Source organism: Nelumbo nucifera, chromosome 7 (assembly GCF_055504915.1).
Source record: "Nelumbo nucifera cultivar China Antique chromosome 7, China Antique-T2T, whole genome shotgun sequence".
Lineage (NCBI taxonomy): Eukaryota > Viridiplantae > Streptophyta > Magnoliopsida > Proteales > Nelumbonaceae > Nelumbo > Nelumbo nucifera.
In genome coordinates, this window is record NC_142655.1 from 7,613,962 (window position 1) to 7,623,255 (window position 9,294).

The 9,294-nt window shown below is 36.9% G+C and overlaps 1 long non-coding RNA gene across 2 annotated transcripts; it reads left to right on the top strand.

Moving 5' to 3' along the window:
- Positions 1-328: 328 nt before the first annotated feature.
- On the top strand, positions 329-8,300 carry LOC148790128 (uncharacterized). 2 transcript variants are annotated; one of them, XR_016078348.1, is made up of 4 exons: positions 329-890; positions 1,965-2,061; positions 6,822-7,056; positions 7,661-8,300. It is a non-coding gene; the product is annotated as an uncharacterized LOC148790128 (long non-coding RNA). The 2 variants fall into 2 exon arrangements; XR_016078347.1 differs by having other exon boundaries at positions 512-890; positions 6,861-7,056; positions 7,661-8,297.
- Positions 8,301-9,294: the final 994 nt, after the last annotated feature.

The window sequence follows — 9,294 nt, forward strand, 5'->3', positions numbered from 1 at the left end:
ATGGATGACAAAATAGAGGCCCAAAGGCCCCAAACGGTGGTAGCTGCGGTGGAAGAGTTGGAACCACCGTTGCCATCTTTCGTGGTGGTGGAGCTGGTGGATAGAACAGAGGAAGAGATGGGCTTTTCAGCTTGTAGGGCCTGGCGTCTGGGTTTTGGTTGAGAAACAGAGATGAGAGAGAGAGAGAGAGAGAGAGAGAGAAATATACAACAGGAGAGATGATTGGGATTCTCAGGAGAAGAGGAAGGAGAGCGAATTTGAACGATTACCGTTGACAGGAGTCCGGCTTCTATCAGTCGCCGGTGATAGCAGTCCGGTTTCTATCATGGCAGAGTCCAAAATACCTGAGGGATCCGGTGATGGCTGTTAATCACCTTCGGTTGGAAAGGGAGAGAGTGAGAGTGACTGGTGACTGGTGACGGCAGAGTCCGGTGAGTCTCGAGCAGGAAGTGGAAAGGAACTAATGAGAAGCTAACGGCAGAGGCCTGGACTGAAGCTTGAAGCCGAACGGGGGGTAGAGAGTTCGCACGAGTCTAGATAATGTACGAATTGAGGACGCGCGTGGCGCATCCTCGCAGTGTGCGAACGGTTTCAGCACTGGCTTTGCACCGACAGAAGCCGAACCCAATTCATTTAAGTCGCATAGAGACTACCGTTAGAACTAAAAAGCGCAATTAGAAAATTCAAAACCCAAATACCATTTCCATTATTCCATACCTACAATCTCTCTCTCTCTCTCTCTCTCTCTCTCTCTCTCTCGCTCGCTCGCTCGCTAGTTTTTAATTGTGACTTCGGTCTCTGTTGCTACCTCCGCGAGTCGATCTTTTGGTGCTGAAGGCTTGTTCCACCCGAAGATGCTCAGAGTATTGAGCTTGATAATCTGAAAACCTGTGAGTCTTTTTCTTTTTCCCTTTCTTTTATTCATGATTTTTTTTTCTATAGTTCCAATTAATTTTGGTGAAAACATTCTAAATTAGTATAATGTAATTAAAGTTATGTTTTCGTTCTTGCATTAAAGTTTCCTTTGTGCCTCCAACCTCGAACAAATTTAGGGCATTTGGTTTTGGTTGCGGCGCTAGTCTAAGCAGAGGCCCAGAAGGCCAGAACCCAAGAAACTTAGTTGTCTTCGTCTTTCCGTTTTTTTTTTCGCTTTTTTATTCATCAAATCTTGTTGGTTTTTGAGTTGTCTGTGGTCATCGTATAGAGTTCTTGGGTTTGGAGACAAGAATCTAGGATCTGGAGGAAACGTCTATATGGATTTCCAATAGGTTTTCAATTCCAAAGTAGATTTCAAGCGGACGAAGACATTGTTGCAGAGGCTTAGCAACAAACGCGGCGCTCTCGTTGAGTTAAATTTCAATTTGGCTTTCAGATTCAGACATTTAGTCTCACCATAACGTATGAAATTCTATTGATCAAAAAATAACGTATGAAATTCTGTAAGAAAATTAATATTAGATGTTGGGTTTTGGAGATGCAAAGATTGATTGGTCTTGATGGAGCTTTTCTTTCAGACAAGTAACGAGTAGATAGAGGATTTTGCAATTTCTGATTTGGATTAGAGAAAAAGTTGAAAATAGCAATTTGATGCTTGTCTTTATGATTCTGATATTCATATCCAGTGATATTATTGGTTTTGAGATTTATTTTGTAGTTGTCTACTTTTGTCTGAGACTCTGAGTTAAGATATGATCAATGCTTTGATTGGTGTTTAGGAGTAGCTGGTAAGGAATGAGTAATAACAAAGGATTTATAGAGAATTGAACTGCCAAAGTGGGTCTAGAGATTGGAAAAATTTGTTGGTTCTATTTGTTTTTTCTTTTTAAGTGTGTTGTCTGTTTCAAAATGTTGGGGTGGACGCTAATGGATCATGGTTTTCTTTGCAAAAGTCTTTTTAGTATGGGAGGAAACCTAATGAGAAATGGGAAGTGTTGACTTTTTATGCTTCTCCCAATTGTTGCCAGTGCACGAGGCTATTTCCAAGATTTGTACCATGGTCACCCAAGTCGCAACGAAGCAACCCAACCATTGCACCAACACCCAGCCTCAATAACATAAGAGGTATATTATTTAAACAATTTCTCCAATTGCAACCTCTTACTCAAAGAGGGAATCTGTGATAATATGATATGAAGCATATCAGTCTTCCTCTGCTCCTTTCTCATCTCTTCTTCTTTGCAATTGATTTCTACTAAAATCTCAATTAATGTAGTGTGATTTGATGTAGCAAGGCTTTAGGTTCTTGCATCAAGATTTCTTTTGTACTTCCAAGCTTAAAAGACAGGCTGCTAGTCGCTTTTTTGATGTTATAACTTTTATACAAGAGTTTCTTAGTATTGACTTGCCTAATAATTTAGTTCTTTCTATTAGATTTTTTTTAAAGGTCACCTCTATTCATTTCATTAATGTAAGCAAATATGTACAATAAGGATCCAAGAACAGGGGTAAACAAAATCCCTAGGAAAAAGCAATTACAAACTGAGCCCAGTACAATTGCTCCCTATATACCCCGTGCTTAGCTAAAGAATCAGCCAGCTCATTTGCATCCTTTGGAACCCATTGAAATAGTACTGTCATTTTTTTCTTTTCTTTTTTTTTTTTTGATAGGTAACGCTACAGAAATTTTATTACGAAACAGAGAATGTGTGTGTGTGTATATATATATAAGCACCCAAAAGAGAGACACAACTAAGCAGAGAATATATATACGCATCCCACCACTTGAATGGAATTTAGATAGAGTGATCTCATAAATATCCTGTTTTTTCTTTTCCCCTATACTTCTATTGGATCATGGTGGCATTATTGATAGTGCTTTTACTTGACTAATTTTTCTGGACTAACCTTATTTTTTTCTGGATCAACCTATTGATGCTCTGATACAAACAACCAAGACAGATAAAGGAAATGGAGATAAGACTTCATTTCCAAAAATTCCAGCTGCATATATGGGTACTGATTTCATGTTATATGCTTATATCTTGGTTCTATATCTAGTTTTAGAAGTTAAATATCATTTCTCAAGACTTATTTCTTGCTAAATTTAATTAAATATCTTAAACATACAGTTCTTTTGTAGTACAATCTGTTAATACATACCATTTTGTATGTTTTAAAAGTTTTAATTATAGAGTACATCTAGAAAGAGTCTAGTTTTAGTGCTTTTGAACTTGAAGGGGTTTTGCTTTGATCCCAAATGATTTAATGACGTGTAAAAAGTAAGAACCACTTGACCTGATGCTGAGATGCTTTTCCATTTCACTTAAAAGATTTTTATCATTTAAAAATTAAAAATATATCATTTCTTCTTTTTAAGATGGGACTTAACTGAAATCTGAAATGTAAAACCTTCACTACCCTCTTTTGGAAACAATACCCAAAATAGAGCCAATGATGGAAAGTTCACACCAAACTAATAACCAGTAACCAGAGCCAACAAACCAAAACTGATTTCCTCTTGGTTAACAGTGGAGTTAAAATTTCTTAGGTGGGTTTCAGTGAGGTTTTCCCTTGATTTTAACACCTCAGGCAGAAACCAGTTAAGTTATCTTGAATTTTGGTTCTCATCAAAGACTGTAAGCCCGTAACGCCTGAAGAATTTTAAATTCCATTACCACACAAATACAACATCATCAACCGAAGCCATGGTAAAAGTTCGTTAATGGAAATTCAGCAACCACAACAGTCAAATTTTGGAATTGAAGCCACATGAGTTCATGTAGAATTTCAGAGAAGGAGAGCCATTTCTCCTACATAGTGCAGGCATTTACTTGCAATCTTTTCTTTCTTTGTTGCTTACATGCTTTTTCATACCTTCACAATTTGTCATTATCTTTGGTTCTGATTTACTAGTTTTCGTAGTAAAGGTTTCAATACAGTCATTTTGAAAAGGAGATATGTGGGAATGGGGAGAATACTTCAACAAGGTGGGAGCTACCACAAAAGTTTCTTCTCTGTTTTTCTATTCCATTATCACAAATCTCTTTGGTCCCCTCTAGTTTCTCCTCTGCATTGCTTGTATTCTCTTGTCCTTATGAGTATATCTCTTCCAAGTGACAAACTTTCCTGAGTTCTCTTCTATTGTCTCCTTACCCTACGAAGCTTGAAGGATTTGGTTTGAGCTACAATGGGCTCTTGATTAGAAATCCTGACACTCATTGAAATAGATGATGGTGGTGGTGGTTTGGAGAATATGGAGGGAAATTTAAGGGTTCTAGAAAGAGTTAGAACTGGTTATCTGACTTTATTTTCTGTTTTTAACAGCAGAAAGTAAAATAGGAAAGATAAACGAGAAGCATTGGAGAAGAGAAGGTTGCTGGTTAATCACTTTTAACATGGTAGCATTTGAACTGGACTTGAAGAAAAATCACTTATACAAGTGCACTGGATTCGGAGTGATGTATAAGTGATCATGCAATACATGTTGTTGAATCTTAATAAGTATTTTGTTTGACATTGGTATGATAGGCATATACTAGGGATGCAACTTTGGTATCCAAACTGATGATTTTACACTGGTTTGGGCTTAGGTCCATTCAAAATGTAACTTAGCATATATTGCATGCTCACTTATACAAGTTTCAAACTTAGCATATAAAAATGTGAGAGTATGATGGACAAGATAGTGGTGCATATGGAGTCTTATATGATAAGAGAATACCACTTCGATTCAAAGAAAAATTTTGTAAAATGAGCAATCTTATATGGAGTAATGTTGGGAAGTCAAGACAACATGTTCAAAAATGAGTGTGGTGGGAATGTAAACATTGAGATGGATAAGAAGGAAAACTAGAAAATATAAGGTTAGGAATCAGCTTTTTTGAATTAATCTAGGAGTACTTCAACAGGTAATAAAATGAGGGAAAGTAGAATAAGAAGGTTTGTTATGTGCAAAGGAGACCATCTACAAAATCTGTAAGAAGTGATTTGTTACAAGTTCTAGAGGCTAGAAGAGCCATGGATAAAGACATGGGTTGTAGTAGAGAGAAATCATTTAAGGGTCCATAATTTATCTATATATGGCATTGAACAAAATGGAATGGCAACATAGGATTAATGTAGCCGACTCCAATAGGATTTGTTTTTTAATTCTAAGGTTTCTAGTTGCTTTCTATTTTGTAAGAAATGTGTATTCCTTGGTAGAATATTCACATAGGAAAAAAATAAAACAACTCTGAAAGTTTTTCAATTTAGCTAGCTAGCTTCATATTTTGTAATTCTTTATGTCTTTCTAGTTGTCAGTGTTTTTATCATTAGTTGATTGTTTGTTTATCCAATCGTTATGCATCTCTGAGTGCATTAGTCATTTAGGCTCCGTTTGGCATTAATTCTAGGGATTCTCATTCTCAGAATCCTTTCATTTGAAAAGAATGGATTCTGATAATCTTCATCCTGAGAATCGCCAAATGTGTTTGGCACAGTCATCTTTTTCTTGTTTCTCAAAACTAGAATCACATTCGACAACAACCAATTTCTTGGAATCAATTCTCTAGATGACTAAAGCTACATTGTACTCAATTGCGTTTAAATCATTGTCAAATACATATAAAAAATGAGAGAAGTCACATGTTCATGTCCAAGCATCCCCTTTCTGGTTGAGGCCTGTGCAACCATGTCCAAGGGTCCCTTTGATGCTCACTACGTATATAATGGCAATTAGTAATTGTCTTCTTACACAACTCAGTCCCATATGACAACTCTGGAAGCACCAACACAACTCAGTCGATTTTGGGTAATTATTGTTTGGACTCAACAAAGGCTCTAATATTAAATATGTTTGTATCAATTTTTTTTGGCCTTGTTGTTGGAGATCTTTATGGTGATGGAGAGTGAGTTCAACTATTTTCATTATAACTAACTACTTGTGGCTTCAGTTGTTTTTGTTTTGTCTGTAAGTTTGTCTTTTGAAAAAATAGACAAGAAAAGTATTTATTTTCCACTTCCAAATCATTTTCTCTAGAACACCCGAGGTTGCGCAACAGCCTTGGAGATTGGATAAGAGAGTTGCTATCTCCTTCAACTCCCAGTTTTCTAAGTTCAACCTTGGATAAGAGGGCTGCTATCTCCTCTTAGTCCGAGGTTGGGTAGCAACCTTAGAAACCTATGGACTATCCTCTAGAAGAAATCTCACCTGTGGCTTGTTGAATATGTTAAAACATGATGAAAGCTTTTCATTGGTCCAATTTTGTTGGTGCTTCAAGAGATGTCATATCAGACTGAGTTGTGTATGGAGACAACTACTAATTTCCATTATATACATAGTGAGCATTAAAGGGACCCTTGGACATGGTTGTAGAGGCGTCAACCATAAGGGGACGCCGAAGAAAAGTATATCTATAGAGCTAGAGAGAGAATGAATGGCCTAAATTGTACCCAATAACACATTGAAAGGTTGCTTGTGATTTTAATATTGCAATGATACAGAGTGTCATAGGGATGATTTTAAACTTGCCCTTTAGACAAAGGCAGAGAAGAAAAACCATAAATTCTAAGTTTTATGTTATATTACTCAAGTATGCAGGTGTTTAACTGTTCAATATTTTTTAAAATGCTTTTGGAGATTTATAAGAAGGACATGTTGTGTTCCCGGGATCCTTTTCCAATCCAGCATTTTCTTGCCCACCATATATTACATATCCGAACTGAAGAGATCTTTGTCGCAAGTATATGGAATTGGCTACATGAATCCTTTTTCATCATTCCTCTCTCTCTCTCTGTATTAATTTGCTTGTTTGCATGATTTGGTGCATGAGTGTGACTATATGTATCTAAGTTTAGTCTGTATTGGAAGTGTTGATAAGTGGTTCTTAATCTGTGACTAGTGTCATGCGTAATATGCTGAACTAAGGAAAAAATTTCAGTTGATGGAAGGAACATGAGTTCTGAAACAACCATCAAGAAAGGCAAAGGGGGCCTTGGCTACTGGAAAGCTCTTGGCGACATTACCAACATATCATGTCCTCAACAGGAGACATCGTCAAAGAAGACTCATCCAAAGGAGGAGTTCAATATAGCCGAGGAAGCATTTTTACATGACCACAGAAAATGTATACAGAAGTAAGCAGCAGCAATGGATCGTTATTTTTTGGACACATTTATTTTAGATCCTGATCATTAAACGACTCTGACACGTTAGTATTTATGGACGAGTGCTAGTAAATGAGTTTGTGCACATTTTAGTCTAAAATGATCAATTCTCTCTCTTTTTTAGTTTCAATCAGTGTCCATCTTATCACCATTAATGCTCACCTAGTATTATTATTTAACCCTGAAAGCTGACATATATCGTACAATACAGTAAGATACATATTTAATGCATTCAACCATGATTGGAGAGTTGACATGGCAATGTTGGACATGCATTTTCATGGGTTCCACCTTATCTATGGGGTGAAAATAACTAAGAGTTGCATAAACTTTCTTACTAGCATTTCTCTTATTAAAATAGCAAATATTTTGGTGTTTCCACATGAACAAGTCTTTCACCATGTAAGCTATTCACTTGCATATTTAATTTCTCCTGCTATATTCATGAAGCCTAAACAATCAGAGGTTTAGTATTTAAACGGATTCTGGAAGTTTTTATATTTTTTCTTTCATTATCCTGTACTTTTATATTTCTAAGCTCCATGCTAAGTAATAAACTTTTTTTTTTTTGCAGACTAAGTTGAATAATCCTCCTAGGTTACTGGAATTGGAACCGGAGTTAGAATTGCCAGGCCTGCATTACCTGTCTGGTTGGATTCTCCAATTCAATGGGGCAATTTGAGCATGTCGAATTTAGACTAAAGCCATATGATGATATCAGTGTTGGTTCTCCTAGGTTGCTCTAAGAATTTCTGTGTGGCATGCCATAGTGGTGTCTCAATCATGAAAGGTTATGAGCTCAGCTACCTCTTCAAATTTCAGCCATAGCAGATATTAACTGTACAATCTCTTTTGCCTTGTCATGAACCGTGCATGACACTTGTGTAAATTCTTCAGGTCGGCATAAATCTGGGAATGATGTGCTTTGAATCCTGCATTTTCTGGTGATCATGTTAGGGCATTGGGGATCTGCATGAATTGCTTGTTTGGGTAGGTTCTTAGATCAGAAAACAGTTAGGCAGATGATTTGGTCAGAGCAGGATTTTCAAAGACAAACTTATGTTGGGTTGAATTCAAAATCTTATATGAAAGGAAAGTCAATCCTTCACATTGGTGGCTTCCTTTCAATTGCATTTAATTTAGAGGGGGGGGCCACAATATTAACTTGGTATGTCCTATCCAATTATATTAATATGATCATCTCCACCAAATTTGGGTTAATCCAATCAACATTGATTGGTGGGCCTTGCTAAAGAAGCCACTTGGCAAGGGGTTGATCCCACACATATAAGGACTTTCACTAATCCGATTGGGCTAGTCCTCATTAGCCAACCATGTTTCCATTTCTATAGACCCATCACTTAATGTGTGATTGTCATTCAATTAGGCCCCACTTGAGTAAATCCCTCGAATTGATTTGAGTGAACCCTCAAATTTGGCATGATTTGAGAGAATCTTTCCCATTGCCAACTTTACAATATTTTGTCACTTTCTTCCTATCATGCCAAGGTGAGATAATTGGGTGTCACATAAAAGGTAATTTATTCAGCCATGATTTTTCTCAATTAATTTGGGTGTAATTATAACCATTTAAATGCCCCCCACCCCCACCCCTACACGTTCGATTAATATTGGGCTTCAATTTCTTGGGCCAATACGTTAGAAGCCCCTATATTGTATCTCACATCTTTTTTTATTATTCTTTTTCTTAGTGGTCCCAACAACTTTCTCAGTAGGCCCAACAAGTCATTTCCATTCAATTTCAGTAAGTTGAAATTTATATACCAACAACATTATATTCGAGTCGGCTCACGAGCCTCACGACTCACGAGTCAAGCTCCAGTAGGCTTGAGCTTGGCTCGTTTAATAATCGAGCCACTGAATTGAGCTCGAGCTCAGTTGAAACGAGCTGAGCTGAGCTCAAGCAACTGGTGAAAAGCTCGGCTCGTTGGCACCCCTAAGTACAAGCTAAAGCTATCCAGACTAAATTAACATCCATAGAAGAATGTTTGGAAATATACACACCTTGACAACCAAACATGATACGAGTAAACATTTAAAAACAACCGGTTCGAATTTTCATCCATCATAGAACCGGTTCATATTTTAGTGTAAAATTGAATTTACACCTAAAATAAAACCGATTCATATTTTCTATCAGTGTAAAATTGAATTTACACCTAAAACAAACACAACCTTAGAGTTTTT